This window comes from Ochotona princeps, chromosome 2, assembly GCF_030435755.1.
Source record: "Ochotona princeps isolate mOchPri1 chromosome 2, mOchPri1.hap1, whole genome shotgun sequence".
Lineage (NCBI taxonomy): Eukaryota > Metazoa > Chordata > Mammalia > Lagomorpha > Ochotonidae > Ochotona > Ochotona princeps.
Genome location: NC_080833.1, coordinates 163,481,125 through 163,497,403, shown reverse-complemented (window position 1 = coordinate 163,497,403; position 16,279 = coordinate 163,481,125).

Sequence of the window (16,279 nt, the reverse complement as noted above, 5' to 3'; positions counted from 1 at the left end):
CCCAGAAGAACTGATGGTGCAGAGGTAGTCCTGTGGCACCTGCCTCTGGCTTGGGAAAACTGGTCTTTTTGTTCAGTATCAGATGAAGCCCACTCACATTTCTCCTAGGCGAGGAGGCCAATTCCTTGGATGGAACTTTAGGGACTCGCTCTTGGTTTGAAGCTTACAGAGATGAAGTGACTTACTCAAGTCACTCTGTAAGGGAGTGAAAGAGCCAGGATTTTAACCTTGACCATCTGGTGCCATTGCACAGCCTGTACGGCTGTCTGTTCCCTGACTCTTCTTTGCCTGTGGTTGCTGGCTTACAATTGGCATTAATTTTCTGCGTAGAATGCATTCCAGCCCTTTAAGAGTGGTTTCCAAGCTGTATCATGGTGACTGCCCCCTAGGGGAGAAGTCAGAGATCTGAACTGAATTCTGAGCTGATGAAATATGTGATTTATATACTGTATTCTAGAAAGGTCACCTGGGCTGGTTTGTGGGATGTTGCCTGTAGGAGCGTAAAGAGAGGGCAGGAAGACCAGCTAGGAAGCTAGAAATCAGTTCAATGAAAGGATGTGGTGACTTGGCAGAGGTAGAGGGGATGAGAATAGTTTATTTTGAAAAAAGGCAAATACTACAGGACTTTAAGGTGAATTTGAAGTGTTTGAAGTCGTCCACAGGATAAAAAGAGAAGGATTTTTTTCCCTCTAGAACAATTGATTGAATGATCCAATTCAATAAAACTGAGAGGATTTGGAGAGAGTAGCCATGGAAATAAATCAAATATTGATACATTTAATTTAGATATCCCAGGGAAATATTGAATAGGAAGTTGAACAGAGAAGCATAAAGTTCAGAGAGGGCAGAATTCAGCTATACAAGAAAAATTTTTTGAAGCACTAGCAATAAGTGGCATGGAAAGCCATGGTAGCGGACCCCAGTCTTGGAGCACCCCAACATGCAGAGGTTATGAAGAGGAGCCAGCAAAGTGGATATTGGAAGAAAACAGAGTGTGGTGTCTCTGAAGTGAGTTCAAGGTTCATTTTAAGGAGGGAGTGTGTGAGTGAAGTGTCTCCCAGAGGCCAGGTAAGGTGAGTATGAAGAATCAACTACTGGTTACACAAAGGAATGCAAGAAAATAGAAAATGCAAAACAGATGCAGAGAAAATATGCAATCAATTTTAATATGTTTGAATACGGAATTTTATTCATTGGGAAAGATGAGTGAGCTCTAGTGAGGTGAAGAAATCCCACAAACATGTAAACGTGGCAATAGCATACCATTTACAAAGTGTGAGAACACACAAAATAAACCTATACTCACTAGGGGAACCAACAGAGCTAAAAAAAAAAAAAACATAAAAAGATGAACTAAAAGCTTTAAATTTAGAAATAATGGGCTCTACAAGTGTACAGGGAAAGGAAACAATTTGGGAGGGACACAGGAGGCACATTTGACAGTATTGGGAATTTCTGTTTCTGTAAGCTTAGTGGTGGGTACACAGATAATCCCTGAGCTATTTGTACATTTCATAGGGTCTAAATATATCCTAAGAAACTTTAAATCAAAAGAAATACAATAACTGAACCATTGAGTTTGTCAATGTGAAAGTCATTTTTTACTCTGATAAAAGCAGTTTCAGTTAAATATTGACTGGCAAAAGGAAAGTGAAGTGGGTTTGGGGGGAAAATAGAGGGAGAATATGAACAGCATGAATAAAGAAAATTTACTGGAGAAATTCTGGTATAAAGGGGGCAGAATGGAGTGCTACCCGGATGGGGATTGTGGGACAAGAGAAGAGCAACTCCCTCAGCCAGTGGGAAACGCTATATGAAAAAAAAATACATTTTGTGGGGGTAAAGGTTTGGCCTAGAGGTTGGGATTCACTTCCTGCCTCTGGCGTCTTGTCACAGCTTCTGTTAATGCAGACTACCGGAGGCACCAGGTGATGGCTAGGCACTTGGGTTCTGGCCACTCATGTGGGGAGAGCTAAGACCCTGGCTCCTGGCTTCAGACACCTACAGTTGTGGGCAATAAGGGGAGACAATCAACACCAGGAGTGTGTGCTCTCTCTCTCTTTTCCTCTTTCCCTCCCAGCCTTTAGAATAAATAAAGGTAAAATTAGAAAATATAGTTTATGTTTAACTAGCTTATTTTGAAATTTTTATTTCTTCAGGAGCTTATTCCGGGTCTTCCACGTGGATGCAGGATCCCAAGGCTTTGGGCCATCTTGGACTGCTTTCCCAGGCCACAAGCAAGGAACTTGATGGGAAGTGTGGTCGCTGGGACACGAACTGATGCCCACATGGGATCCCAGTGTGTGCAAGGGGAGAATGTTAGCCAGACGCATTAACTAGCTTTTATTAGATAATCCACCTCCATCATCCTAGTTTCCATTTGATGGCTGGTATTTGACCATTGGTGTTTTTAGCGTTTTCACCTAGAAAGAAATAATTCAAATCTATTCCATTGGATTTAGGTAAAAATAATTTAGCAAAAAAGCCTCAGGTAGCAGGGTGCAGATTGGAAACAAATCATGTAAATGAGGCTTGGATTACTTCCGGATACATGGAGAACAGCACTCAATGAAAAAAGCACATGGAACATGTATATCAGTTCAGGCACTTTGGAGTATGCAGTTTCTGTAATTAAGGAGGGTGTTGAAAAGAGTGTGCAAAACCTACTGATATTCGTCACTTTCAAGAAAATTTGTGGAAGGAGGTGGATTTGGGGAGGCTTTTCATGTAACTGCCATTCTGCGTGTCAAGATCCATTACAATCCTGAATAGCTGCTGTGGATTTATAAAGATGCTTTCACCCCATTTTCTGTTGCACATTTAAACCAAGGACACTCTTTAATCAGACAATAATTATGCCAATGTATATAAATAAACTCAATAAATTTCTCGGAGAATCTCTTGTGTCGTACACACGTTCTAGGTGTAATTCCAGCAAAACAGACTTGGCTTGTTTTGTGTTGTTTGTCGTCACCGCACATGGGAGAAAGTGAGTAGAGGTAGCATTATGGGAAATAGAACAATAATCAGAAATTTTGAAGCTCTGCAATGAGCTGGGAATAAAACTCTGCACATCTTGTGGTCTTTTACTTTCTAGAACATTCTGTGTTTCTAAAACATCCACTGTGACTGTTGTTTTATATTATTTAAATGAGCAAGTGTCCTAGTTTCAGGAGGAAGAGCTCTTTTTTTTAAATCAAATTTACTGCACATCTGTTTAAAGACTGTGGCAGCAGCACGCATAAATCTACAATCAAAATATAATAAAACAAGCCAATTTTATGATATTAAAAATGTATGGCCAGACACAATGTGCTGAAAATAAGAAATTGCCACGTGGTACCCTTCTTATTATGATTATATTGGACTGTTTAGCCCTAGATTAAATCTTGTACAAACATATCCCAGACCAAAAGGGATTTAAACTTGGGTCTGGACAACTAAACAAACGTTATACAAGGATGTGTATGTAATAGCCAGCATTGCAAATACATTTCTATAGCAATAGAAATTTTGTGGTATCTTAAGTGGGCTTTGAAGCATTCAAATTATCCATACTATTATATGTAATGATGGTTTGTAAGTATTGGACAATGTCCTAGTAAAGAGGAATTTGCAAACTCCTTCAGCAGAACATCTTCAAATGTTGTATAAGCAACAAAGATGGCTTGGAGGATTTCTGGTGCTAACTCAGACTTTATTTCCTTTGGGAAGGATCAGCACATCATCGGGAATCCAGCTGGGCTTTTATATTAGCAGGCGGGTACTTCAGATTTCAAAATGAGACATTATTATCGCCCTTCATGGGTTCTCACTACTGTCAACACCGTGGCGCCAATATTGAGATTTACGATCTCTTTCCCATATCTTGTTGAATTCCCAAAGTGGCAGGAGGAGATGATGCTTATTAGCCCCATTTATAGATTGAGAATTCTGCCCCTGGTCACACGACTAAGCTGCTGGGCATTGAGAAGCTCGCCTGTGTGTGGTGCTTGGGTCTGGATGGATCTCACGGCAGTTCAGATATGGATGAATCAGATGCGCAGCTGGTACTGTCAGGTCACCAGGGATGGAGTGAGGCTTTGGACCAATGGCAGGTGTTTTCTTCCAAACTGCACCAAAAGTTCCATTGTGAAGTGCCTGACATGGAACTTCAAAGTGGGATATGGATGGTGGAAATTGGGAGTGGGGGAATTGAAAGCAATTCAGGGAGAAATATTTTATTTTTCTTAGACATTTTTCTCAGTCAGCCACTGGCCATGGCTCCCATTTCATCCCAGGTAGGGAGAGATGAGAAATTGATGCTTAAAACATGTTCTTCAAACCACCATGAGGTTTTTGTGTGTTGGGAACCCAACTCTTTCAGGGTTATAAAACTGAATACTGGTCCCAGGGGGCAACTTGAGTTCACGGCTCTTGCTCAGAATGGGATTGGTGGAAGGAGACTTGGAATATGGCTATGCACGTTGGCACAGGGAGATGCTAGCACATGATGGGCATGTTGTGACCAACATGACTGACAGGACTGCATCAGAAGAGGAAACAAAGTACTAGCTGCAACATGGGGATGGAAGGTTATGGATTCTTCCAGAAGTAGCCAGAAAGACTTTGGGAAAGTTTGTCATTGGGCTAGAAAAAATGGATGTCACCATTAGGATAATTGAAGGACAAACTTGTAATGTTTTACTAAAGAGAAGCCAAATAGATACATGTCCGTATGATCAGTAGAGTGGAGATTGAGAAGGGTGCAAGAGACAAAGGGAGACAGGGAAGATAGGAATGTGGGCTGTTGCAGACACAGCTGGGTAGTGAAATCAAATGACTAGCAAATAAAAATGAACAGAGTAAGGTAAGACCAGGGCGCCTCTGCGATGTGTAGCATGTTGAGGGAGTTGCTTAGGTTGTCACTGGGCATCACTTGAAGATTGGAGCTCAGGTCCAATGGGTGACTGAGCAGCAGGGGATGGCTGCGTGTGTCGTGGGGAAGGGGCCCTGGTTTGCTCATGGCAGGGGGAGAAGTCATGGTCTAAGAGTTGGTACAGTAGTGTCCTATGCCCTGAGCCTGACTTCTGCTTCTGAATGACGTGTTATGTGCCCACCCACTTGTTCCAGTGCACATAAGTTCTGAGGAGACAATCTCATTGAGATAAGGGACACTTGGCAAAGACATTCAGTTTGAGAGATTTGTTAATCAAGGACTGGGGACTCCAGAATGTCTAGGGCAAGGATTTAGTAGAAATACAAAAAGGTAGAAACTAGAGCAGGGGAGGACAAATGCCAAGCTATTTGGGAAGAAGGAAAAAGATAACAAACCAGTGATGGAATCTCAGTGCAGGAATGCAGTCTTGTGGTTGCCTGCATGCCAGAGTACAGGATTGCCATAGTCTTCTGGGGGTGAGCTGCTGCTTGGTCCCTCAGGAGTGTCAGTGACTTGAAAAGGAGGCAGCTTCTCTTCGTGGCAGCCGTGTGGGGAGGCCGGGACGTGCTGGTGCTCTCTGTGTTTTGGGTGAGCCACGTGCTCTGGACTCTGGAGGCTGCGCAAAGCCTTAGGCAGTGTGGGGTTGGGCTAGGACAGGTCTGTCCCCTCCATACACAAAGCCCTAGACATGAGTCCATTTTCGCTTGATCTTGAAGTGAAAGTGTGTAATCATAGTTTACAAGATGCTCCGACATTGGCCCCTGCCTCACTCTGCTGACTTCTGCCTGGCCACCTGTTTCACAGACCATGTTCCAATAACTCTGAGATGCTTGCAATGTCCTTCACGTTCCCCACAGCTTCTTATAGGGATTCTTCGTTTTTTAACCTGCACATCTTCCTCTCCCCTCTAAACAGCCTTGACTTTGAAGATGGAGCTTAGGAATCTCCTCTGCCTGGAGGCCTCACCTAACCACCATCTGTTGCAACAGAGGGCTCATCTTTCGTGGAACCTCTGTGATTATCAATAACCTTTTCTACCGATGCCCTCTTATTACAACTTTCATTAACCTTGTCACATACTGAACTCTTGAATAGAAAACTCTACTAACAGCGGCACTCAGTCGCTAGAAACTTTTGAGGAAGACTCATATTTTAGTCACCATTGCATTCTCAGCATCTTTACTGCTACCTGGCACCAAGGGGGCCTGGATAAATATTCAGAGAATGATGTGGGTATCAGGAACTGAATGAGGTCAGCTTTCAGGGAAAAGGGGCAATGGAGCAAAGGAATGGATTCCAGGGGCATTGTAATGGCAAGGAATTGACCAGTGCTAGCAAATTTATTGCTGTATGCACACGGGACATGGTTTTTTTGAGTTTAGTAAGAAAAGAAGGGCTTAATACCTTTGTTAAATTTAGGCTGCAGGCGAGATGGTGTTACTATTATTAGAAAACAGCACAAATGACAATCCACCCTGTAAGTAAAATTGGTGAGTTTAGGAATGAGGCTCAGGCAAGACATGGCGATGGTAATGAGGCAGGCTTTCAGCATGGGTGGGAGGTAAGGAGTTCCAAGGAATGACAATCAAGGGAGGAGAAATTAATGAGAGGGAGCCATTGGCCAGGCTGTAGCAGAAGAACTGTCTGGGGGTTTTCCTTTGCCATCACATGCATTTAGTTGAGAATTGTCCTTGCTATTAGAATTGACATGAAACCTGTAGATTTGTTAAGGATTTTTTTTATATGTATAGGGCATAGTGATCCACATCACCTTCTTTCTGTTTTCCATGCTTCTGTAGAGCTAGTTAACTCTACTCCTATTTCACTGAAGGAGAGTGAGGCACAGGGTGTTTCTGCTCTGAAAGCAGCAGAACAGACATCAGAGCAGCTCTTTGGTCTTCCACCTGCTGGTCTTAACCTCAACCTGCATCCCCCTGGAGAGTGAGGGTCACCATCTCAGTATGAATTTAGGCTTCTTAGGTGTGTAAGAGGCTTCCACTCCATTGTGGCTTTTAATGATATACTGAGGTTTGCAAGTTTAAGTGCCCATAAGCTCTCGTCATGGAGAGCAGTCACACTGGCACTCTGCCACTCTGGTGGCATGCAGCCATTTGTAACTGCAAGGTTACGAGTTTGCCGAGAGCTTCACAATTTCATCCTCGAGTTCCTTCAGACCCTTGGGTGGATGCCATCTAGTCCTTATGATTTATTTGTTTCTAAATTTGTCAATTAGGTCTAAACATCTAGTGCGGGTTTCTTCTTCTGCTTTTATTTTTGAAAACCACATTTCTCCCCTAATTCCTATGTTCCTAAAAGTAACTGGAGGCTAAGAAATTCATTTAACATATTTCAGAATAAGCACTTTGTAACGATAGTTGGGGGTTTATGTAGGACCCAAGTACATTAATGTGGGTTAAAGACTGAGAATACTTGCTGCAATTTATGTCTAGATGGTTAGTGGGATGAAATATTCCTGTGCTCAGATCAAGGGCTGTGGTTGAGGTTGGAGACTGAGTAGAAATAATAGCAATCTCTTACTCTTCTGTATTTATTAATCCTGGAAAAAAATGACTGTTATATTCACATTTTTCACTGAAACTCTTGTGAAAAAGTTGACAAATGGCTTTCTGAGTATAAATCTAGATTCTGGCATCTCTCTTGCTCTTCTGCACTTTTCTGTGGCATCTGTCCCATCTTCAGGCCCAAATCCTAGGATTCATTATTGATTTTTTTTTCTTTCTTTCTAGGTTTTTAATGTTGGCAATAAAATAGTTTTTATTTTTTGGACCCAGCGCAGTGGCCTAGCGGCTAAAGTCCTCGCCTTGAATGTGCCAGGATCCCATACGGGCGCTGGTTCTAAACTCAGTGGCCCCACTTCCCATCCAGCTCCCTGTTTGTGGCCTGGGAAAGCAGTTGAGGACGGCCCAAAGCCTTGGGATTCTGCACCCATGTGGGAGACCCAGAGGAGGCTCCTGGCTCCTGGCTTTGGATCAGCACAGCACCAGTCGTTGTGGTTACTTAGGGAGTGAATCAGCAGATGGAAGGTTTTCCTCTCTGTCTCTCCTCCTCTCTGTCTATCTGCCTTTCCAATAAAAATAAATAAATCTTTTAAAAAGTTTTTACTTTTTAGTTTATATGGTAAAGTACATAGTTTGATTTTTTTAAAATCATAAATGGATGCTGCATTGCAGGCACAAATTCTGCTGGATCATGAAGTATTGTCATTTCTAGAGTGTGTTGATTTGTTAATATATTGTTCAGAAATGTGGCCACTGAGTTAATGATGGTTACTGATCTACAGTTTCATTTTGTCTTTGTATTTGATCAAAGGATTGGCTTGAAAGTGTGACTCAGCAGCCTTGTGGTACAGCAGGTTAAGCTAATGGTTGGAAAGGAGGGCCAGTTTGAGTCCTTGCTGGTCTGTATTTCTTATCCAGTTTTCTCTTAACACATCTGGAAAGGCAGAGGATTGTAGTTCACTGGGTCCTTGCCACCTACCTGGGAGGCTAGGAGAGTGCTCCTGCCTCCGGCTTTCAGCTGGTTTAGCCTGTCTAAGGTGTATATATACATTTATATAAGAGAATCAGTGGATGGAAGAGCCCACCCAGAACCCTGTCATTCCACCTTTCAAATAAATAAGTACAGAAAGCTGACAAAGGGCTACCCTGGAAAGTATTTCTCTTCTGTAGCTCTTTGGTGGAATTTATTTAGAATTGGTTTCTTTTTTTTTTTTTAATGAATGCTAGCATTTACCATTGAAGCTATCTGGATCCAGAGTTTTCTTGGTAGCTAGTTTTTAGTTATAAATTTAATTTTAATTTTAATTTTAAAAGATCCATTCAGGTTACACGCTTATTCTTCAGTGATGTTTACAGTTTACTTCTTTAAAGAGATTGATTAATTTTATATAAATTATCTAGCTTTTAGGCAAAAAGTTGTTCATTATATTCCCTTATTCTATTTTAATATCTGTATGATCTATATTGTTGTTGCATCTCGTTCCCACTAAGGGTAATTTATATTTTCTCTTTCCCTCTCCTGATCGGTGTTATTAGAGATCTGTTAATTTTATGGATCTTTTTGAAGCAGCAGTTTTTGGTTCCATGTCATGCATCCACATTTTGATATTCATGATTTTCTTTACTCTGCTTGCTTTGGGCTTCATTGACTGTTTGTAGTTCTTTAAGTTTGGCCCTGAGGTGATGGGTTGGGGTAGAAGTCTGCTGTTACATGCATACTCTTAGTACTGTTTTAGGAGCATCCTACCAGGCCTGCATGCGAGTGTTCATTTTCATTCAGTTTAAGATTCTCCTCTTTATTTCTGATGTGACCTTTGAGCTGTATAGAGCTGTGTTATTTAGTTCCCGTATGCTTGTGGATATTTTCCATGTATCTTTCTATTATTGATTTGTTACTTCATTCCACTGTGGTCGGAGAACATACATGTATTCTGTATGATTTAAGCAGCTGAAAATTAAATGAGATTTTTTGGGGGGCCCAAATCCATAATTACACTCAAGGAGATTCAATTTCTGAGGATTTCCGTCGTTTTGGCCAGGTCGCATGGTCTCTGGCAGGTCCCTGCTCTCCAAAGGTGGTACCCCCCTGAGTCTTATTTTTCATTTGTCCTGTTTGAATGAGGGACGGGGCGGATGGGGAGAGAGTGGACTTAGGCTGAATAAAGTCAAAACATGGAGGGAAAGGAAGTAACCCAAAGAAGGATGAGCTGTGGCTATAAAGAGACACTTTATTTTGCGGCTCATAAACTGACTTTGAAGGCAATTTATAAAATGTTTCAAGAAATGTAAGCATTATTGGATGAAGAGTGTAGCCCTGCAGATTATTTTGAATGGCAACACTCATTTGGCTGTGTGAGTTCCAGCATATCTCAGACAAATTAATCATTATTTTTAGTTGGCTATGTAACTATTCTTGTGAACATTCTAAATTCAGTTCAATGCAAGTGTAAAACAATTTTTCTTTGTCTGATCACTGCATTTGGCAGCCTTTGTTCATCTCTAACTTTCCTGTCTTATTACCATATCACGGATATTTTTATCATAGCCCTTTGGTCACCTTCAGTTATTTGAAGTCCAATACAGTCTTATTTAATTTCCAGTCCCATTTCTGGGATTGACTATGGTGAGGAAAAGATAGGATGTTTAACCACGCCCTCTTCATTTGTATTCCTTTTATCATCTAAGATGTTAGACCAAGGAACAGAGATAATCATCCGAGGGATAATTGTTTCAGATGCAACTCTTGCTAATCTTCCTTCTAAGCTAAATGAAGTCTCTCTCTCTCTCTCTCTCTCTCTCTCTCTCTCTCTCGTGTGTGTGTGTGGTCAGGAAAGGGGGCAATTAATCATTTGTAGAAAGTATGAGAGGCTGCATAAAGGGAACGCAGGTGTTGTCTTTCCCAGGCGACATTCACTTATTCAGTGGTGTGGATGGTTGGCTCCTGGGTAGGATTAGCCAGCAGAACCTTCAAGGTTCTTCTTTTTGACTCTCAAGACTCTCACAATCTCGATGGACCTGAGTGTTCAATCAATTGGATGGCTGTACCTCACTTGGCCTTGCTGTCTGCCTCCCATTCATTTCTCACTTGCCCAAATAGGCGTTGCATCTGTTATCTGAGCAAATATGAACAGAGTATGAGAAAACATTTCCACTTTTGAGTCATAAAAATAATTCTTTTTGAGCCCCCACATCTGCTGTGAAGGATGACAGGGCTCTAAGTTGGAGAGAGGGAAAAAAAGCATTGTATTCCCATGTTTAACAGTAAGTGGAAAGCCTTGTTAGACTAACAAAATCCCTTACATTTGAAGAATTTAAAACAAAAAAAAGGGAAAAAATCTTACTTGCCCGTTACTGATCAGTAGAAAAGTTTTGCACAGTGCTAGTTTGTGACATAGAGAAGGGAAAGCTGTAGAAGTTCTCACATAGCTAAAATGCCATTCTGGCCTAGAGGTAATACTTATTGGCCAACAAGAAGTCACACGATTATAACTTAATAGAAGAATTTGGATACACAACCCTACTGTGTGACCAAAATGGAAAAGAACCAGAAATGCCTGCTGGCCAACACAAAAGATTACTATGCCCAGTGTTCATCCACATGTTACCAGGCTCAGTCTTCTTCTCATATTTCCCCAGGCTCTTTATCTGCACAAATAGTGGGAAGTTGGCAACGGCAGAGAGGCAGGCAGTCAAGGCAATGGCTGATGGCAGCAGAATCTCACTTCACATAGTATTCCATATACATTCATGCCTCATGTGAATGACATCTCTTCACGCAAAGCTGGGCCGGTTGCAGAGGTGAAAAGCTTGGGTTTGTGTATTCTGCAATCCAACCCAACACTGGATGTACTTGCACATAGTCTCTACTATACATTGTAGTGACTAGATTTAAAAAAAATGATTTTATTTTTATCCAAAAAGCAGAATCACAGTGACAAAGAGAGACAGAGAAAATGAGAATTCTTTCATCTACTGGTTCACTCTCCAGGTGATTGGAGTAGGTGGAGCTGAGCTGTTACGAAGCCAGGAGCCAGGAGCCTACTCCGTGTCTCCTCTATGGGAACAAGGGCCCAAGGACTTGAGCCATCTTCACTGCCTTCCCAGTTACTAAGGAGGGAGCAATTTGGAAGTGGAACCACCAGGACGTGATTAGTCACCCATAGGAGATGCGGACAGCTTGCTATGCCATGGCGCTGGCCCCTGAGGATTATTTTATTTTAATCATCATTTTTTTTAGCTAAAATCCTTATGGTAGAGAATAAAGATAACGGTATGTAGAGATTTGGTTTATTTACGCCCTGCCAGGTCTGCTGTACACAGGATAAGGGTCAGTGCTAATCTAAGAGCCGAGGCAAAGCTCGGCAAGTTGATGGGATGACAGGGCTAGTAAGTCTGAATGGCAGATATCATGAGTGTAATGCCTACTCGTGACAGGGAAATTGCTGCTGAGAAAAGTGGATAAAACCAAAATAGAGCAAGTAGCTGCTGAGAAGTGCTCAACCTTTAAAATCCCACCACCGACCAACTCTGCTTTTTCACCTTGTAATTTGTTGTAGTTAAAGCCCTTCACTCCTGGATGGCATCTTGTCTTCCTTGGATGTCTCTGCTCTCAGGCTGCTCCTGCTTCCAGACCACTGGCTGTCTTCAGAGACATTTCTTCCCTTTTTGAACTGCTGTGTTAGGAAGCCATTACCATGGGATTCTTCCTCTAGGAGTCTCCCTGGCTGGGCTGGATGGTGATCTGGCAACAGGGACCTGATGCTGTCTGCAACTCAACAGCACCCAGATCTTGTTGATATTAGAATAAATGGAGGGGAGGAGGGGTCTACTGGGAGCATTTGGGAGAAACAGGGTTGTATGAGGGAACCTTTTTTGGTTCTTCACAACAGCCATTGTTTACATATGAGATGTTTCAGTAATACTTCAGATTTTGGTGGGAGGAATGGAGTGGTAGACTGACTTTGGCCCTGGGTTTCAGATGTAGAATTAAGCTCCTGAGCGATAGAAATACAGCTGATATCTGGGGGAGGAGAGAATGAACAGGCTTAATCCCTTATAATTCCTACATTACAGTGTTTAAGCAAATATTTTGCAAAAGGATTTTCTGGATGAACTTCAAGCTGCAAGAGGTTCAGTCTGGGGGAGGGAAGGACTGTACAAATGATTTTTTTTATAAAGAAAATTGCTTCAGCTGACGTTAAAACCTGGATTCTCTTTCACTAGCCTGTCACACTGCTTTGTATGTTTTGATCAGACACACTTCCCTGGAGAAGAGGAAGATACAGGATTGTAAGACTGTACTGTGGAGTCCTAGAATTTGTCATTTTTTTTCTCTTTTTCTGCTTTCATAAAAATTCTATTAAAGGATTCAGAATCCTGACCAACTCCAGCCTCTCTCAAGGGTTTCATAGATGCCATGGAAGCATCAATTAAAAACTCTCGTGCAGTTTAACTAAAAATGATCCTGCCTAGATGGCGCACCAAACTGAGCCTCTGTCTGCAGCACCAGCATTCCATCTGGGCATTGCTTTGAGTTCTAACTGCTTTACTTCCAACCCAGTTCCCTACAAAGTTTTCTAACTCTCTCCTTAGTTGGCGTCTGGGACACAGTTTACTCAAGGACCCTGAGAGACAGTTTTGAGTCTTGATTCTACTCCACTTTCTTTTAGTGATTCTAAAATCCACTTATTTTTTTGGTCATGTGGTTGTGTTTTGGGCACTACAGATGCATTCTTCAAACTGAAATCTGCTTTGATATCTTTCTTTGGTGGAAACTTTGCAGTGTAAATTGGTGGTCAGTGAACTACATCAATAGCCTGTTATTTGCTAGGACAGTCAGTCTGTTCTGTCTGTAGTTGCTTGTCCATTGTTTTTGTCCAGCTACAACAACAAAGAAGAGGATATTTGATTGTATAAAGAAAAAGGTGGCTATAGTCTGGTCTCAGTGACTGACTTAGCAGTATGGAAGAACACTTCAAATGGCAACTTTTTTTTTTAAGATTTTATTTTTATTACAAAGTCAGATATACAGAGAGGAGGAGAGACAGAGAGGAAGATCTTCCGTCAGATGATTCACTCCCCAAGTGAGCCGCAACAGGCCGGTGCGCGCTGATCCGATGCTGGGAACCAGGAACCTCTTCCAGGTCTCCCACGCGGGTGCAGTGTCCCAATGCATTGGGCCGTCCTCGACTGCTTTCCCAGGCCACAAGCAGGGAGCTGGATGGGAAGTGGAGCTGCTGGGATTAGAACCGGCGCCCATATGGGATCCTGGGGCGTTCAAGGCGAGGACTTTAGCCGCTAGGCCACGCCGCCGGGCCTCAAAAACCTGCTTCTTTCCTTCTGGGTCCTCACCACCCCTGTTCTCTCTGTCCTTCTTCGTCCATCTCTGTCTGTCTTGGTTGGAAATCGTCTTAGTTTGGTTTGTTGCTATGATGAAATACCCGAGGCTGAGTGATTTACAAAGAAAGGAGTTTCATGTTGGCTCACGTTGCTGAAATCCAAGAGCATGGTACAGGCATACGCAGGGCATCGCGGGGAGAGCCACATGCTGAAGCTTAGGAAGGTGGAGAAAGGGAAAGAGGAAGCAGATGCGCTGTGTGCGGAAGGAGAACGCTCGCGCTTCCAATAGAGAAGGTATCAGGCTTGTCAGAGGGGGACCCCCAATCTACGTTGATGACAATCAATCCACTCACGATTCGAGCGTGTCTTAAAGGCTCTGGCCACTTCTCAACATTACCACATTGGAATCAAGCCTCCGCCTAAGTTTTGGCGGCATCAACTATGTTCAGTCACGCCAAGAATCTTCAGAAGATTGAACTAATCATATACGTTTTATTACTGTGAGTTTGAAGAGGGCCCTCTTGTTTGTTTAGTTGTTATTTCCAAATTCTGATTCCACTTTACTGTATGAAATCGTTTATTTAAAATGTTTATCATTTTATTTATATATTTTCTTATGAAATTTATATGCTTGTGTGCATGTAGCTTTAGTTTAAAAAATATTTTTATGTATCTCATTGTATTCTGATCTTTTGTTGAAAGATACACTTTAAGACCTGTCAATGTTTGTGTATATATATCTCCCTTGCTTGAATCTACTGCTACATGATACAATATGGAATGCTTCCTCTATATTTCACTTATTCATTTCCAGTGGTGGAAAGCTAAATTCAGGCCTCATAGGTTTATACCTGTGTAAGTCCAGGAGTTTCCATTAGCATAGATTGTAAATAACCCTTATGGTGATCAACTTGGACCTATTCTGTTTTGTGTGAAAATTTTTTCTGGTATATATATTCTAGGAAGACACTTGCCAGGTCATTGGGTATGCACATTTAGTTTGGATAAGCAGTGCAAGACTCTTCCCCTTGCACAAGACGTTGGTCTATGTTTTCATCCATAATGCACAGTGTACTCTGGAGTACCCACGGTCTGCCACAGCATTTGGCACTATTCAGCTTTCCAGTTCTTGCTACTATGTTTCAATGTGTGCTTTTCTTCCTGTTGATGAGTTTTGAGCGTCTCTTGATATGCTTCTCAGGTTTTGGATTTTCTCTTCTTAGGAATTGCCTGTGCATATTCATTACCCATTTTTTCTAACGGAGTCCTGTCTTCTTCATGCTGATTTTTAGTTCTTCCACATTCTAGATACTAATTTCTTGTAATGCTGAATATGGAAGTATTGGTTTCTAATTAACTTTTCCATAAAATCACACACACACACACATCATTGTTGATTTTGCTGTCCTCTGTTTTGCCTAGAATCTTCACACCTTGTCTCCCATCAACTGTCTGGCTAGTTTGACAATAAGGAAGTCATTGAATTTCTCTTCTCTGTTGGATATGCACTGATTTCCTGATTTAAACAACGAGGGACTGAGTGAAGTACAATCATCCTCTTGGAACTATGCCTGTGGAATGCACAAACTCTGTTTTTCTTATATTAGTAAAAAACTCAAGAGAATAAAATTTTCAGTTTGAGATAAATGTTTTGTTCATTTTATATTTTGAAATATATCCACTTGACAACTGTTTCTTCTCTGTGTCCTGCCTTCATGGGTTGGAAATGCGATTCTTCTTGACTAGTCCTCCCAGAAGTCTTTGTACTGTCTTTGTATTAGGAATGTACAGCATGCCTTTAGAATTAATCTTCAGTTGCTGTTGTGCGTCCTCCACTTCTTTCTTTTCTGCCCTTCCTGTTATTTTCTTACTTATCATTTGTTTTTATTTCCTTAAAGCTCCTCCCCACTTCAATTTATTGAGTTGCATGTTTAGCTAATTTAATTTCTAAGTTTTCTTATTTCCTGATCATGTATTTGGAGCTATGATGTTTTCGATAGGCATGTCATTGCTAAACTGTATGGATTTTCACAGGTGGAGTTTTATTTATCACGTGTTTCTGTATACAATGTCTTCTATTATATCATGTTTGGCTTAAGAACCAATGTGCTTTCATTTCCAACTACATTATTTAAGTTATCTTTTTGTCATGATAGTTTACAGTTGCACTTGATTCTTATGGAGGAACATAGTCTGTTTGAAATTGTTCATTAGAAATTGATTGAAATTACAACTATCCAATATGTGATCTATTTTTGTAACAGGATAGAATTAAAATTGTCTATTTGGGCAGTGGAGTTCTCATGTATATTCTTTATGTTCTTGCTGGAGTGCCCTTTGTGTTATTTAGGTTTTAGTTATTTCCATCATTTTCTTCTATTTGATATATTGGTTTCCAATAAATCTATCCTAGCTACCAGAGCATAGGAAACGGGAAGCATAGAGATCACACTTGGTACACATGCGTGCATGCTGAATGTCCAGCCTTTCTCTGCCCTTTATG